We start from the raw sequence: 17,482 nt of genomic DNA on the forward strand, positions 1-17,482 counted from the left end.
AAGTCATGAAAGGTAGTGAGAGGGAAGATAAAAGGAAACTCTTTCCATTTGTAGGAAAGTCCGTAAGCAATGACAATATTTGACTAAAATATAGTTCCTTCTATCTCTGGGGCCGCCATCACTTTCCCTCCTACTCCAGAAATCTGCACATGCCCCTTTCCAGTTGCCATCCCTTCAGGTATTCTGGTCACACTTGATCTTTCAGCCCCCGAATCCACCATAAACACTGTGTCCTCTCCTTGGGGTCCGAGTTTTAAATTTACTAGGGGTTCCCGTTTGTGTCCTGTTAACCCCAAGGAGGGGAACCCCTGACCCCCCTATTCTTCCTCCATCATGGCATACGACTGAACTTCTTTCCTTAGTTTAAGGCACTCTCTTTTGAAATGTCCCTCCTCATTACAGTGATAACACCTGGCAGGTCCTGTTCTCCATGCCCCATCGCGTCCTATATCTCTTCTCTCGCTTCCCATTCTTCCCCTTATTCCTCTTCCTCTTCCCCTATAGGTCTCTTTCCGTCTATCCCCTTGGTCGTGCTCAACCACTTGCTTTACCGCCTGCATCATCATTTTGGCTTTCCCCTTTTGACTTTCCTCACCCCGCCGCACATATACTTTCTGTGCCTCTGTTTATAATAGATTTAATGGTTTCTCATTCCAATCCTCTATTTTTTCTAATTTCTTCCGGACATCGGGCCAGGATTTGGTTACAAAATTCACCCTCAAAAGTTGTTGCCCAGCGTCTGACTCCGGGTCAATCCCTGAATATTGCTGCATGTTCTTTCTTAACCTCTGTAGGAAGGTATTGGGGCCCTCGTCCTTTGCCTGCTGGTTCTCAAATGCTCGCTCAAAATTTTGTCCCTTAGGCACGGCCACCCTTATTCCTTTTATTATTATTTCCCGGAGTTCTCTCATGCTTCTCCGACCCTCTTCGGACTGCTTGTCCCAATTGGGCAAGGCAATCGGGTACTTCACATTCCCCGCTACAGCTGGATGATGCTCGGATCGCTCCCAAATTCTAATCCCGGCCTGTCTAATCATTTGTCTTTCTGCAGAGTCGAACAGATTTCCCATAATGGACATCAGTTCGTCCTAGGTATATATATTTGGGCCCAAAAACTGGTTGAGTTGATCTGCTAACCCCAAGGGATCTTCCAGCAAACTCTTCATCTCCTTTTTAAAATTCCTAACCTCCGTACAAATCCGAATCCCCCGTCAGGTCCGCCCATGGGGACCTCCCTCAAGGGATATGCAGTTGAAGTTTCACCCCTCCTTTCCTCTATTCGACGGGATCTACGGAGTTCTAGGGAAGGCAGATTCTCTGCCGCTCCCTGTCCTCCTCCACCTGACGTCTCCCCCCCGTCTTCCCTTGGTTGTTCGGGTATAGACCCGGAAAGGGGAGGCGGTGGGACCACGTATGGTGGTGGCAAATGTTCCAAGGGATCCCATTTGGGAGCATTTGGTTCTTGTTTACCTGCCAATTCTCGTAAACGTACCTGAGGAACCCAACAGCCTGCATAACAACTTTCCTCCAGATTAGGGGAAACTTTTGAATTGACAAACACGTTTAATGCCTGCCGTACCCAATCCTCATCGGAGCCCAGTCGTGGCCACCAGACTGAACTCCCTTTTATTGGTTCCTTTGGCCAATCAAAATAACAGAATTTAATCATGATCTCCTTATTTTTATCCCCAGTGCCTCCCTCTCCCCAGAGTTGTAACATTCGCCCCAACGGACTATCGGGTGGAATGTTGGGACCTTCTTCCTTTGGTCCCTTTCCCTTGGTACATTTTTATCCCCTGGGTCATTATTTTTAACACAAGAATTACCCATCCTCCCTGTCCGACTTATCCCGTCCGACAGTATCCTCCCTGTCCGACTTATCCCGTCCGACAGTATCCCCCTGTCCGACTTATCCCGTCCGACAGTATCCTCCCTGTCCGACTTATCCCGTCCGACAGAATCCTCCCTGTCCGACTTATCCCGTCCGACAGTATCCCCCTGTCCGACTTATCCCGTCCGACAGTGTCCTCCCTGTCCGACTTATCCCGTCCGACAGAATCCCCCCTGTCCGACTTATCCCGTCCGACAGAATCCCTGTCCGACTGTTCCTGTCTGACAGAACCCGCATTCGCCCCAACGGACTATCAGGCGGAATGCTGGGGTTGGGCTTACCGCCCTACCCCTCCCGATCGGAACTCCCCTCCCGATCTGTTTCCTCCCGATCGGAACTCCCCTCCCGATCTGTTATCCTCCCTGTCTGACTTTTCCCGTCCGACAGAACCCAATCGCCCGAATAATACTTAATAGTCAATTTTCTTACCTGGGTCCCGTGCACAGGAATTGCTCGATTGATCCCGATCGGAGTTTCCCTCCGATCCCTGTCCGACTGTTCCTGTCGACAGAACTCCGGATACCGGATTCCCTCTTGTTTCCACGAGTCTCCTGTCCAGATATCACTCGCTCAAACCGCTGATGGCAAGCAAGGAGATCAGGGACTGCTGAAATCAGCAGGGTGCACCTTCCCTTCCTTTCATGCCTCCGCCAAGCGGCCGGAGTGGCGATCCCGGACAAGCCCCCAAGCTTGTGAGATGTAAAATGTGAGTGCTCACAATCACGATGCCAGAGACAAAGTCGTGGAAACAAGAAATTTATTCACGAGTCTGCAGAACCGGGTGCCTCTCCAAACCGAGACACCCCGAGACAAAGACAGTGCCTTCTCTTTATACAGTACAACTTCGTTGAATCTCCCTCCCTTCTGCTGAATCTTCCTCCCCTTCGGGCTCCTTCCAATCAGAGCGCTGAGGTGCACAATCTTCTGTACCACCCCCAGGTACCCCCCCAGATCATACATTGTATGCGCATGGCAATTGGCTGTTCCCCACTCAGGGGCGTATTTGCAATATTCATTTATCTAGTTGAGCAAGCGCAGTAGTTATCCACATGACCCTTAGTTACCTTCACAACCCATTTCAACCCACCCCTGCTACTTTGACACTCTCCTAAATTTATGGCCCTTTGTCCAGTCTGCCTCTATCCCCGTACCACACTCTCAGTGCTCCAACGAACATGTGGTAGTTCAATCATCCAATCTATCTCTACCCCCTGACGGTTTAATAGCCCTGTCCCCGGCATCGTGGTAGTTCCAGTATCCTGTTTCTGGTGGTTTAATCATCCTGTTTCTCACAGCTGGAACTTATTTCATACGGCAGGTTTCATATTGCAATGACATTGGCTTCTGAACTTGCAAGGTATTCTCAGCTGTGTAAATATATGGCCTGTGTAGGAAGCAAATGCACAGATGCTGGTTTAAACCAAAGATAGACACAAAAAGCTGGAGTAACTCATCGGGACAGGCAGCATCTCTGGAGAGAAGGAATAGGTGACGTTTCGGGCCAAGACCCTTCTTCAGACATTACTCTTCAGGGCAAAGGGAAACGAGGATAAATAAATAAAGGGGGATGGAGTTTGGGGATAGTGCCAGTGTATGCCTGGGGAAAACCAGGACCGGAGATCAATAATTAGTACTCGGATGGGAGGCCGCATGGGAATGCCAGCTGACGTACACTTAAATATATGGACTGCTGGTTCCTTAATGATGAACATTTGTTCCAGTGGGAAAGTCTAGGACTAGCTGTATTAGCCTCACAATTAAAGGACATTCCTTTAGGAAGGAGATGAGGAGGAATTTCTTTAGTCAGAGGGCGGTGAATCTGTGGAATTCTTTGCCACAGAAGGCTGTGGAGGCCAAGTCAGTGGATATATTTAAGGCAGCGATGGTTAGATTCTTGATTAGTATGAGTGTCAGAGGTTATGGGGAGAAGGCAGGAGAATGGGGTTAAGGGGGGGAGATAGATCAGCCATGATTGAATGGTGGAGTAGACTCGATAGGCCGAATGGTCTAATTCTGCTCCTATCATAACTAGTAAATCTCAAATTGATTATTCCAAAATCTTAATTTCTCTAGAGTGCAGACTCACGACAACTAAGATACTTTTTTCTCAGAGTAAGCACTCTCTTCAATGTTTCAACCTCACCCAGTATCTGAGAGAACCAAGATTGAACACAATTATCCAGGGCAAGCAGGATAAGATTTTTAATACTTTTTTATGCCTTCGTTTCTTGCCCTAGAATGCCTAATTTCCCTCTCCATTTTCTTCTTGTTTTTAAAATCGGCCTCTTGCATTCGAAGCAGATGCCTCTGGAACTGTTGCTGCACTAGTTTAGTTTAGTTTAGTTTAGTTTAGTTTAGTTTAGTTTAGTTTAGTTTAGTTTAGTTTGGCTTTAGAGATACAGCTCGGAAACAGGCCCTTTGGGCACCAAGGCCGCACCTACCAGCGATCCCCGCACATTAACGTTCGGAAACAGGCCCTTTGGGCACCAAGGCCGCAACTACCAGCGATCCCCGCGCATTAACGCCATCCTACACACACTAGGGAAAATTTACCCTTATACCAAGTCAACGAACCCACAAACGTGCACGTCTTTGGAGTGTGGAAGGAAACTGAAGCACTCGGAGAAAACCCACGCGGTCACGGGGAGAACGTACAAACTCCGTACAGACAGCACCCTAAGTCGGGATGGAAACCGGGTCTCCGGCGCTGCATTCGCTGTAAGGCAGCAACTCTACCGCTGCGCCACCGTGACCGCCCTTTTAGTCGCATTTGTCGTATAATTGCAGGCAGAGGTACACTGGGACTATCGGATAAAAGCAGGATGCCTTTGCTACCTGAGTCCATCATTACTTTGTCTCTTCCTGCTGAGAGCGATAGATAAAATCCCCTCATTAAGGGAAGAAAATGCCATTTGGAAAGCTGCTGGGATGATAGACTTGATTTCCCAGGAACGGTAGATAATTGAAACCCACTTGCAGAGCATTATGAAAGGGCAATTTTCGTTGCGGACACGAAACCTTCCCAGATGGTGCTGCAGCCAGAAATGCTAATGACATACGAGTCTTACTCAATGTCACCAATTAATAATGAAGGTCTATTCCATTGCCGCAGTCTACTTGCCTCTCTGCGCTTCACATTAGCTCGAAACAAGAATGCGGGGCTGGCAAAGAATCAATCTCATCACTTAAGACACTTTAATGATGTGGAAACACTCTCTGCGGAGGTTAGGATTCTGAAAGCATAACAACTTTGCAGCATCAATGAGCAGATGCATTCAGTTAGCTGGAAGAATTAAATGATAAAATTCATCCAGCAGCAGTTCACTGTAGAAGCCTTCAGTGTTGAATTGAAGGCTGAGGTTGAGACTGACAGATATTGAAAGCGAATGGGCTGCATTTGCCAAATGCAATTTCAACAGAATAACACTGTTATCATTCTGGTACCGAGTGAAATAAATTGAAGCTTGAACCCAAATAGGCATGTTCCTGTTCATTTGAAAAATGCAAAAAGCAATGGATATCTGGAAAGTTTAAGCTAATTTGTTATTAAACAATAACCCTCCAACTAATGCCTGCAGCCCAAATGCAGTACACATATTTCCTCTCTGTAAGAATTTCAGTTTAGTTTATTGTCACGTGTACCGAGCTACAGTGAAAAACGTTTAGACAATAGACAATAGGCAATAGGTGCAGGAGTAGGCCATTCGGCCCTTCGAGCCAGCAACACCATTCAATGTGATCATGGCTGATCATTCACAATCAGTACCCCGTTCCTGCCTTCTCCCCATACCCCCTGACTCCGCTATCTTTAAGAGCTCTATCTAGCTCTCTCTTGAAAGCATCCAGAGAATTGGCCTCCACTGCCTTCTGAGGCAGAGAATTCCACAGATTCACAACTCTCTGACTGAAAACGTTTTTCCTCATGTCTGTTCTAAGTGGCCTACCCCTTATTCTTAAACTGTGGCCCCTGGTTCTGGACTCCCCCAACATTGGGAACATGTTTCCTGCCTCTAACATGTCCAATCCCTCGATAATCTTATATGTTTCAATAAGATCCCCTCTCATCCTTCCAAATTCCAGTGTATACAAGCCTTTTTTTGTGTGCTAACCAGTCAGCGGAATGATAGTACATGATTACAATCGAACCATTTACAGTGTACAGATACATGGGAGGAGTTGGCTGCGCCTAACGGCTGCGGCTCTCTGCCAGTCTGTTTGTCTTTTTTTTCTTTTTTTTGTTTGTGTCGGTGTTGGGATGGTTTTTGTTTCTGTTTTTGGCTGTGTATGTGTGGGGGGGGGTGGGGTGAGGGTGTGGGTGTGGGTGTGGGGTGTAGGTGTGGGGTGTGGGGGTGGGGGGGTGTGGGGGGTGGGTTGGGGGGGGGCGGGGGAAACCTTTCTTTTATTAGGTCTCTTCCCCGGGGCGCAGCTCGCCCGCGGGGCCTTCCATCGCCCGGCGCGGCTCGGCCGCTGGACTTAACATCGCCGGCGCGGCTCAGCCGCGGGACCTAACAGTGCCCGGTGCGGCTCGGCCGCGGAACGGTTCAGAGCCCGGCGCGGCCGCGGGGCCTTCCATCGCCCGGCGCGGCTCGGCTGCGGGACTTAACATCGGCGGTGCGGCTCGGCCGCGGGACGTTTCAGTGCCCGGTGCGGCTCGGCCGCGTGACGTTTGAGTGCCCGGCGCGGCTCGGCTGCGGGACTTAACATCGCCGGCGCGGCTCGGTCGCGGGACGTTTCAGTGCCCGGTGCGGCTCGGCCGCGGGATGTTTCGGTGCCCGGTGCGGCTCGGCCGCTGGACTTAACATCGTCCGGTGCGGCCGCGGGACGTTTCAGTGCCCGGGGCGGCTCGGCTGCGGGGCCTTCCATCCTCTTGCGGGGGCTGTGCGTGTCGGTTGCCTCGGTAGGGGTCGAGCTGTCTGTCCGTGGGTGCGGGGGGAAGAGAGGGGAAGTTTTGTTGCCTCCATCACAGTGAGGGGATGTTTGGAGTCACTGTGATGGATGTTTGTGTTGGGGTCGTGTGTCCTGTGTTCGTTTCTTTTTTGCTGTGTCTTGTGACTGCTGAAATTTTGTTCGGTATTTATACCGAATGACAATAAAGTTTTGTTATGTTATACATGATAAGGGAATCACGTTTAGTGCGAGGTAATGCCAGCAAAGTGCGATCAAGGATAGTCCAAGGGTCACCAATGAGGTAGATAGTAGTTCAGCACTGCTCTCTGGTTGTGCTAGGATGATTCAGTTGCCTGAAAACAGCTGGGAAGAAACTGTCCCTGAATCTGGAGGTGTGCGTTTTCACACTTCTGTACCTCTTGCCTGATGGGAGAGGGGAGAAGAGGAAGTGGCCAGGGTGGGGCTGGTCCTTGATTAAGCTGCTGGCCTTGCCGAGGCAGCGTGAGGTGTAAATGGAGTCAATGGAAGGGAGTCTTCGGTATGTTTCTCATGAATAATGAATCAGGAAGAAGGGTGGGTCAGGAAGAAGACGCCCTTCTATTGACTCCATTTACATTGGCATTTACTTGGCCTCGGCAAGACCAGCAGCAGAATCAAGGAGTGGGTTAATGCTACCACCTGGAAGTCCTTGGCAAAAGGAAAATCTAGACTTCACTAAAAGTATTTGATGAGGTGCGTGGTTTATCAAGCCATCTGGGATTTGGAAATCCCAAATAGAAACCAGCAATGGTCATATCAATTCAGCCCTCTTTGTTATTACCTGTACATAGGGGGCGCAGCGGTACAGTTGCTGCCTTACAGCGAATGCAGCGCCGGAGACCCAAGTTCGATCCTGACTACGGGCGCCGTCTGTACGGAGTTTGTATGTTCTCCCCGTGACCTGCGTGGGTTTTCTCCGAGATCTTCGGTTTCCTCCCACACTACAAAGACGTACAGGTATGTAGATTAATTGGCTGGGCAAATGTAAAAAATTGTCCCTAGTGGGTATAGGATAGTGTTAGTGTGCGGGGATCGCTGGGCGGCGCGGACCCGGTGGGCCGAAGGGCCTGCTTCTGTGCTGTATCTCTAAATCTAAAAAAAACATACAAAGATGAGATGTAGAAACCCACCTCTGCCCTGTTGCTGGAGTAACTCAGCGGGTCAGGCGGCATCTCTGGAGAGAAGGAATGGGTGACGTTTCGGGTTGAGACCCTTCTTCAGACGAGTCAGGAGAGTCCCCCGACTCTCAGTCTGAAGAAGGGTCTCGACCCAAAACGTCACCCATTCCTTCTCTCTAGAGATGCTGCCTGATCCGCTGAGTTACTCCAGCATTGCGTGTCTACCTTTGGTGTAAGCCAGCATTTGCAGTTCTTTCCTGCACATTTTGTCTGCTCTTTTGTGATGAGTTTAGTCTTTATTATTTGGAATCAAAACATCATCTGTGCAAGTAACTTGAACCCAGGCAACGGGATGGGCTGAATTTATCTTCTATTGAACTGAATGGTGTTCAGTTCCCCTCAAAGTAGCCTCCCTTTTCATCCCCGGTAACGTTTTTTTTTATACCATCATCTGTGCAATCTAGATACAAAAACTCTCGTTTGTTTGTTTGTTTGTTCCTGAACTACAGCCAAAACGGTACGCGATAGCACGACAATTTTAGGCCCACCTTACTCACCGTCGTCCCTTTGGTGCTAATGGAAGATGTCTCATTGAAATCGGTGTTACATTTTTAAAGTAATTCACATTTTAAAGTTTAAATCTATCTCCAAGGGAGGGAGGAGGGAGGGGGGAGGGAGGGAGGATAAGGGGGATGGAGTGGGGGGGGGGGGGGGGGCGGGGAAGGGAGGTGAAGGGAGAGGGGAGGGGAGGGGGAGAGAGGGTGGAGGGAGGGGGTGAAGGGAGGAGCGAGGGGGGAGGAGGGAGGAGGAGGGGGGAGAAGGGGGGAGGGGGGAGGAGAGGTGGGTCCTGAGCAACAGAAGGTAAAACAGGAGCAGACATTGTTGTTTCCCATAATGAGGCAAGCGAGATTAATTGGTTCATTTTCAAAGAGAAGATGCGAAAATGTCTTCAGAATCTTCCTGCAATTATGATTTATAGATCTCCTGCCTCTGTGATAAATGGATTTCTCTGTGAGCTTAATCCAATGTATTCATCATTGTCACTTGCCCTGTCTGCTCAGTGGGTAGACGCTTGGTTTAGGTACCCTTTTCTGACAACAACATGTTAGCTTTCCCCCCGGTTTGTGACAGAGAAGTAGACATGATTGGAGTCCCTCTCATTATTGCCTGCCAGAAGGCGGTAGAGTTGCTGCCGCACAGCGCCGGAGACCCGGGTTCCATCCCGACTACGGGTGCTGTCTGTACGGAGTTTGTACGTTCTCCCCGCGGGTTTTCTCCCAGATCTTCGGGTTCCTTCCCACACTCCAACGACGCACTGCACAGGTTTGTAAGTCAATTGGCTCAGTATCAATGTAAAACTGTCCCTAGTGCGTGTAGGACAGTGTTAATGTACGCAGGTCGGCGTGGACCCGGCGGGCCAAAGGGTCTGTTTCCGCGCTGTATCTCTAAACTAAACTAAACTAAACTAAACTAAACTAAACTAAAGCAGTCAGTCAAAAATTAGATTGAAATTTTTTAAAAAACATGAAGAAAGCTGAACCACTCAGCAGGTCAGGCTGCATTTGTGGACAAAGGAATAGAGGGCCTGTCACACTTTAGGCGATTTTAAGGCGACTGCCGGTGACTAGGCTGTCGCCAACAGTTCGCCGGGGTGTCGCGGGCATGATCGTGAGGAGTCTTCCAAAGATCGTAGTGGATCTCGGCGCGATGCTGCGAAATTATCCGGAGTGAAATTTCTCAGCGACAGCTGGCTTGTCGCCAGGTATCGTTGCTTATTGCGGGCGCTGTCGCATGCTGTCCCCAGGTTTGCTAGGCTCTCTTAGATGCATTTAGAAGCACGTAATATTAAAATAAGTAAAGTTATTTCAAAATACCATAAAACGCTTGTGTTTAACCAATTTATTTACCGTCAGGACATTTGACAGGTAGATTGGAGGCGACAGTTTGACGGTCAGGTAAGCGTGGGAATTTTCGCGATGTTTTTGGCCTCAGCCATTACATTTAAAGTGGGCTCCCAACCCAGATATGCAACCCAGAAACCAGATATGCATCTCGCGTACATTTTCAAAGAATGCCCACACACTTTTCACACAAATCCAATTAACCACTTTTTAAATTATTTTTTTAAATACAGCTATTAGTGAACTGGAAGTAAATCCAGTTTATGCCTTGTTACAGTGAAGCTTGGTTTTCAAGTAACCCGTACAAGATGTTATAGTTCAAAACTCTCAAGTACTTACCGACTTGTCAGTGATTTCAGCGAAAATTAGGACGCCGGAGAAGCATTGACAGCGTGGGAATTTCGCGATGTTTCAGAAGACGCTGTAATCGCAACCTGACTCGGCATTGTCGTGGTCATTGTCGTCGGGCAAAAGAAAAGTTCGGCGATCTGCTACGACTTTGACAGTCGCCGGCAGTCACCTAAAAGATCGCCTAAGTGGGACAGGCCCTTATTAAGTTTGCATTTCAGGTCAATAGCTAATTCAGGTTAATAGTTGCAGTAAATCTTAGATTTATTGGACTGGGTTTAGGTTTCCACTTCATCGTTAATAAAGAAAACTGGAAATAGTTATTTAAGATATTTGTATGTCATACTGGGTGTTAATAATACCGTAAACCCTCGCTGTAACGGGCCACTGCAGTGGGGAATTCGGTGACAGCGTACTGTGGCTCCTGTTGAACCACTGCCCCACCACCGCCAGTTCCCCAACGATACAGGTGGTGGGCTTCTGGTAGCGGGTACGGAGAGAGCGATCGAGCGACCGCCATAAACGTGGCGTGAGTAACGCACCCATCCCTTTTTCTCTATTAATCAAAAATATTTATTCAAATATTAAAATAATATTTACAATACAATAAAACTAAAACAGAACCCAGCACCATAATACAAGACAAACAATAAACTACTATACAACTATCTTACACTCCTTGTCAAGGATGCATACAACCCCCCCAGCGGTCCCGGAAATCGGTTCGCACGGCTGTTGTTGTGGCTGACCGCTGATGGAGGGGCTCACTGGTGCAGACAAGCGGCCAGTTTTACAGTGAGACGACACGGGGGGGGGCTGCAGTAACTCGGCCCACTGAACCAGTCTGAAGAAGGGTCCCAACATCACCTATCCTTGTTCTCCAGCGACCCTGCCTGACCCGCTGAGTTTCTCCAGTGCGTTGTGTCCTTTTGTGGATTAACCATCATCGCCGGTCAACTACATATAATGACAATACCATACTCTGTTATAATAGACAATCGGCAATAATGGATAACAAACCCTCCAAGGCCCATTATAACGAGGGGTTACTGTATTTGCAAAACCAGCAGACGTCAGGTTTGGCAAGCACCAAATCAAATTTGTATTCATAATATTTAGATGAGTTTAGATTAGTTTAGTTTAGTTTAGTTTAGAGATACAGCGCAGAAGCAGGCCCTTCGGCCCACCGAGTCCTCGCCAACTAGCGATCCCCACACATTAACGCTATCCTACACCCACTAGGGACACTTTACATTTATACCAGTTGGCCTACAAACCTGTGCGTCTTTGTAATGTGAGAGGAAACCAGAGCACCCGGAAAAGCCCACGCAAGTCACGGGGAGAACGTACAAACTCCGTGCAGATAAAACACCGGTAGTCAGGATGGAACCCGAGTCTCTGGCGCTGTGAGGCTACAACTCTACCACTGCGCCACCGCGCCGGCAATACACAATGTTGTATTGTGTAGTACAGTGTAGCAACGAGGTACTGAACTAGTGAGAATTCTGAATGAGTTCTATTGGTTTCATGAGAGTTCATGCTGCAGTCCACATTGGAGTTTTACCCCCATTGGGCAGCAGGCACAGTGCGGCAGAAGCTGATGCTGCCCCTACACAACCTCACAAGCCTGGATGATGCCCGTGTCTCTCCACAGTCTCTCTGTCACCAGGGCAGTCACAGTGGCGCAGCGGTAGAGTTGCTGCCTGACAGCGATTGCAGCGCCGGAGACCCGGGTTCCATCCCGACTACGGGTGCTGTCTGTACGGAGTTTGTACGTTCTCCCCGTGACCTGCGTGGGTTTTCTCCGAGATCTTCGGTTTCCTCCCACACTCCAAAGACGTGCAGGTTTGTAGGTTAATTGGCCTGGGAAATTAAAAAGTTGTCCCTAGTGGGTGCAGGATAGTGTTAATGTACGGGGATTGCTGGTCGGTGCAGACTCGGTGGGCCGAAAGGGTCTGTTTCAATAGACAATAGACAATAGACAATAGACAATAGGTGCAGGAGGAGGCCATTCGGCCCTTTGAGCCAGCACCATCATTCAATGTGATCATGGCTGATCATTCTCAATCAGTACCCCGTTCCTGCCTTCTCCCCATACCCCTGACTCCGCTATCCTTAAGAGCTCTATCCAGCTCTCTCTTGAATGCATTCAGAGAATTGGCCTCCACTGCCTTCTAAGGCAGAGAATTCCACAGATTCACAACTCTCTGACTGAAAACTTTTTTCCTCATCTCCGTTCTAAATGGCCTACCCCTTATTCTTAAACCGTTTCCACTCTGTATCTCTAAACTAAACAAAACACATTGGTTTTCCTTGGATCTTCTGGTTGCTTCCTACATCCCAAAGACATGAGATTGTCTAATTGTAAGCTACCTATGATGTAGATGGATGGCAGGAGAATCATCGAGGAGTTCAAGGCCACATGAGAGAAAATAAGTTGCAGGGAATTAATCAGAGGGGTGGGATGGATGGGAATATTCCGAGGACCGCCATGGGCTAAGTTGTCTCTTTCTATATCATGAGCAAATGAGAGATATAAGAAATAAGGGTCTCGACCCGAAACATCACCCATTCCTTCTCTCCAGAGATGCTGCCTGTCCCGCTGAGTTACTCCAGCTTTTTAGTGTCTACCTTCGATTGAAACTAGCATCTGCAGTTCTTTCCTAAACGTACGAAATATGAGAAATGCTTTGTGTTGACCATTTGCACCTCTCAAAATAGTATCGTGTGGGTCAAACTTCAAAGGATTTTGAAATTCAATGTTAGTTCATATTTCATCATTTGTGATCATTTGCAGCCCGGGTTGTGGATCTGCTGCCTCACAGCGCCAGAGATCTAGTTAGTTAGTTAGTCAGTTAGTTTATTTGTCATTCCACTCCTTACAGATCATGCAATGAATGGGACAACACTGAGTGCCTCCAGGGGCCACAGTGCAACATGGCACAAAGCATGTACCATATCATATCATATCATATCATATATATACAGCGCGGAAACAGGCCTTTTCGGCCCTCCAAGTCCGCGCCGCCCAGCGATCCCCGTACATTAACACTATCCTACACCCACTAGGGACAATTTTTACATTTACCCAGTCAATTAACCTACATACCTGTACGTCTTTGGAGTGTGGGAGGAAACCGAAGATCTCGGAGAAAACCCACGCAGGTCACGGGGAGAACGTACAAACTCCTTACAGTACAGCACCCGTAGTCAGGATCGAACCTGAGTCTCCGGCGCTGCATTCGCTGTAAAGCAGCAACTCTACCGCTGCGCTACCGTGCCGCCCATATTGGTACATATGGTACAATACGATACAGTGCAATACAATTAGACAGTGCAATACAATACATGTAGACAGGCGATGACAGTGCAGTACAATACAATACAGTACAATACAATTAGACAGTGCAATAAAATACATATAGACTGGCTGCACCAATGTAAGAGAGGTTTGTGCCCAATGGGTACACTTGGTCTTATAAAGTGTAAGCTATGTGCTCTGAACATCTATCTATATACTAAAACTCTCGTTTGTTTGTTTGTTTGTGACTAAACTTCAGCCAAAACTGTACACGATAGCACGACATTTTTAGGCCCACTTTATTCACCGTCATCGCTTTAACGTTAAAAATGGTAGTTTTATTGAAACTGGTGTTATTCACGTTTTTAAGTTTTTTAAAACCAGCGCATGTGCAGTTGGGGCCGGTCCTCACGTAACATGGCCGCCAGACCAGCGCCTACACTTACGTAAGATGGCCGCCGGGTGACTGCGTGTGTGCAGTTGGGGGAGGGTCGTCATTTTCGTTCAACTCCCACTTCCCGCCAGACGCCCGAATGGTTCCGCGGCCCAAGTGGGGGGAAGCATCACCGCCGCCGCTCCAAACCCCAGGCATCTCCATCATGGCCGTCGCTCCGCCATCACCGCTGCCTCCAATCCCCTGCTAGGCCCCGGAGCCCCCCCCTGATCCATCGCGCCGCCGCCGCTGCTTCTCCTTCCCGCTCTAAACCCCTGGCGTCTCCATCATGGCCGTTCTCCAGCTCCGCTGAGCCATCACACAGCCGCCGCTGCTCCCGATGCTGCTCTAAACCCGGGGCATCCCCATCATGGCTGCCGCTGTTCCCGCTGCCGCTCCAGGGCGTCTCCATCACTGCCGTCGCCGATAAACCTCCAGCTCCGCTCAGCATCGCCGCTGCTGCTGCCACTCTCAGACACGGGCGTCTCCTTCACCACTCAGCCCCGGATCCATCGCCGAGCAGTTAAAGGTCAGACTAATTAGACCGAGCGAACCCACTGGGCCCAAACTCCTCCCGCATTCACGCATCGCCCGACCCCCCTCCACACCTCTCCCCCCCTCCCCTCTCCTTGCCCTCCTCTCCCCCTCCTCTTCCCCCTCCTCTCCCCCCTCCCCTCCTCTCCCCCTCCCCTCCTCTCCCCCTCCCCTCCTCTCCCCCATCCTCTCCCCCATCCTCTCCCCCTCCTCTCCCCCCTTCCCTCCTCTCCCCCTCCCCTCCTCTCCCCCCTCCCCTCCTCTCCCCCATCCTCTCCCCCTCCTCTCCCCTTCCCCTCCCACCTCTCTCCCCCCTCCATCCTCTCTCCCCCTCCCTCCTCTCTCCCCCATACTCTCCCCCCTCCTCTCCCCTCTCTCCCCCTCTCCCTCCTCTCTCCCCATCCCTCCTCTCTCCCTCCCCCCTCCCTCCTCCCTCCCCCTCCCTCCCCCCTCCCTCCTCTCTCCCCCTCCCCCCTCCCTCCACTGCCTTCTGATGCAGAGAATTCCACAGATGCACAACCTTCCAATAAGACCATGGGACGGTGAGTAAGGTGGGCCTGAAATTGTTGCGCTGTCCTGTACCGTTGTGGCTGTAGTTCAGGAACAAACAAACAAACAAGAGTTTTTGTGTAAAGATTTTATTTGCTGATGAGCGGCTAAAGATAAACCCCTTAAAAACTCCCCCAAACCTCCCCTGCATTAACTGAAATTGAGTTAAGGTTGTTTTAAAGAACCCCAATCACCCACTCCATCCCCCCTCCACCCCCTTTATCCCTCCTCCCCTCACCTGATCAATACCTATTTCTTTTTAACATCATGCCAAGAGGGAGGAAGACCTCCGAGGTCATGCAGCGCCTCGCCAAGCACCAGGCCTCTCCGCTCAGCGGGCCTCACCTCGGCTTGCTTTTCCTCGCCTTGCCACCCGCCGGGCCTCACCCTGCCTCGCCGCTCGCCAAGCCCCTGCCTCGCCACTCCCCGTGCCTGGCCTCGCCGCTCCCCGTGCCTGGCCTCGCCGCTCCCCGGGCCCCGCCTCGCCGCTCCCCGTGCCCCGCCTCGCTGCGCCCCGTGCCCCGCCTCGCCGCTCCCCGGGCCTGGCCTCACCTCACCGCCCACCGGTCCTCGCCTCTCTGCCCGCTAGGCCGTTGTGATTTGCTGTTGAAGACCACTGGACCAAGTATGTCTTCAATGAAATTAGGTATGTGCAGTTTTAAATGAAACTCTTTCATCATAACTTAGTCATACATTTTATGATCATTGTTCTTTTATTCAATACCAAGAGAATTGGGATGTGTAAGGAAAAAGCAAAATAGAAAAACCAAAACAAAACAATTTTTTCTTTGTGTTGTAAAAAGTATCTCTGTTCAATAACCTTTCTATAAATAGCAGAATATACTCATGATAGGCCTGACATTGTACATGTAGTCCAAGAACTACAGACTGTTGGAAATAAGTCGTTATTCACACATGAATGCAGCACAACACGTATGTCCATTTGGCGTGCATACTTTTTTTTTGCTGAAAAGTTGTATTACGCGCCATATTATGAATTTGATGTAAAATTCGGAATTTTGGACATCAAAATTATGAATTTATAAAACCAAATGTTGGGAGGTCTGTTCATGAACCATACTGCGACCACAACTCTCCATGTTGGAAGAATGGAAGATGCAGAGAGAGATTCCCGAAGCCGTTTATCGAAAGTACAAGATGTGGAGATGAGTCACATCCTCTGTACAGGAGACGATCTCTGGATGTGGGAGGATTTCAGGGACATCAAGAAGGACGCCGGGATCATCCTATTACTTCTGAATGGGTGGTGCCCTGTAATGCTCAACTCTTGAAGTTGTTCAAATGTCACATCAACGTTGAGATATGCTCCTCTGTAAAGTCGGTCAAATACGTGTTCAAGTGTACCTTGAAGGGGAGTGAGCAAGCAGTTTTTGGAGTTAACAGGGATGACGAAATTGCACAGTACTTTACTGGCAGATACATTGGTCCGTCGGAAGCAGTGGGATTAAAATTCTTGGATTTCCAACTCACGAGAGACGCCCCGCTGTCATTCGACTCCAGGTACATCTACCGCAAGAACAACGAGTCATCATCAGAGTCGATGCTGGTCGGCTGGTGAGAAATGAGGATATCACGAGAACAACTTTAACTGGATTCATGGAATTGTGTTCTCGAGATCAATTTGCAAGAACACTGTACTACGCTGATGTACCCTGATTTTACACACGGAACAATAAGAAATGGCAAAGGAGGAAGTTTGGGAAGATAGTGGAAGATCTTCCAGGTATTTTTGAAGCCAACGTTCTGGGACGAGTGTATACTGTTTCTCCAAGATGTGACCTCTACTACTTGAGACTGCTTCTCCATCACGTAAAAGGGCCAGTATTCTTCGATTCATCGAGGACACATGACGGACATATTCTTCCTCCTTCAAAGACGTCTGCATAGAAAGAGGTTTGTTGCAACCTGACGACCATTGGCAACAGACGATGGAAGATGATGAGCAGACAAGACTCCCCGAAGTAATGAGAGATTTGCTGACGATTGCTGAGATCAACTCTTCTTGACAATTATGGGATCGCTTCAAGAATTCAATGTCTGACGATTACATTCAAAGAGAACGGAGAACAATCGATGATCCAAATATCATGATTGATGAGAGGCATCATGATCAGGCTATGTTGTATATTCAAGACAAGCTTGTGAATTACAACAAGACACTGGGATACTTTCATGTGCCCCTACCAAGACATGGAAGGATGAACCTTGATGGTGACAATCCTGAATTGCTGAGTGAACTGCAGTACAATAGCCCTGAACAACAGTGGTTTGTTGAACAGGAGCCTCTGCTGAATGCGGAGCAAAGAGCAGTGTATGACCATGTGTGCAGCTGCTTGGAAAGGAATGTTCCTTCAATGCTTTTCATTGATACACCAGCAGGAATGGGCAAAACAATTCTCACCAATTTGATCCTCTCCAAAGTTTGGGGTCAAGTTGATGTTGCTTTTGCTGTAGCATCCT

The sequence above is a fragment of the Rhinoraja longicauda genome, chromosome 17 (assembly GCF_053455715.1).
Source record: "Rhinoraja longicauda isolate Sanriku21f chromosome 17, sRhiLon1.1, whole genome shotgun sequence".
NCBI lineage: Eukaryota > Metazoa > Chordata > Chondrichthyes > Rajiformes > Arhynchobatidae > Rhinoraja > Rhinoraja longicauda.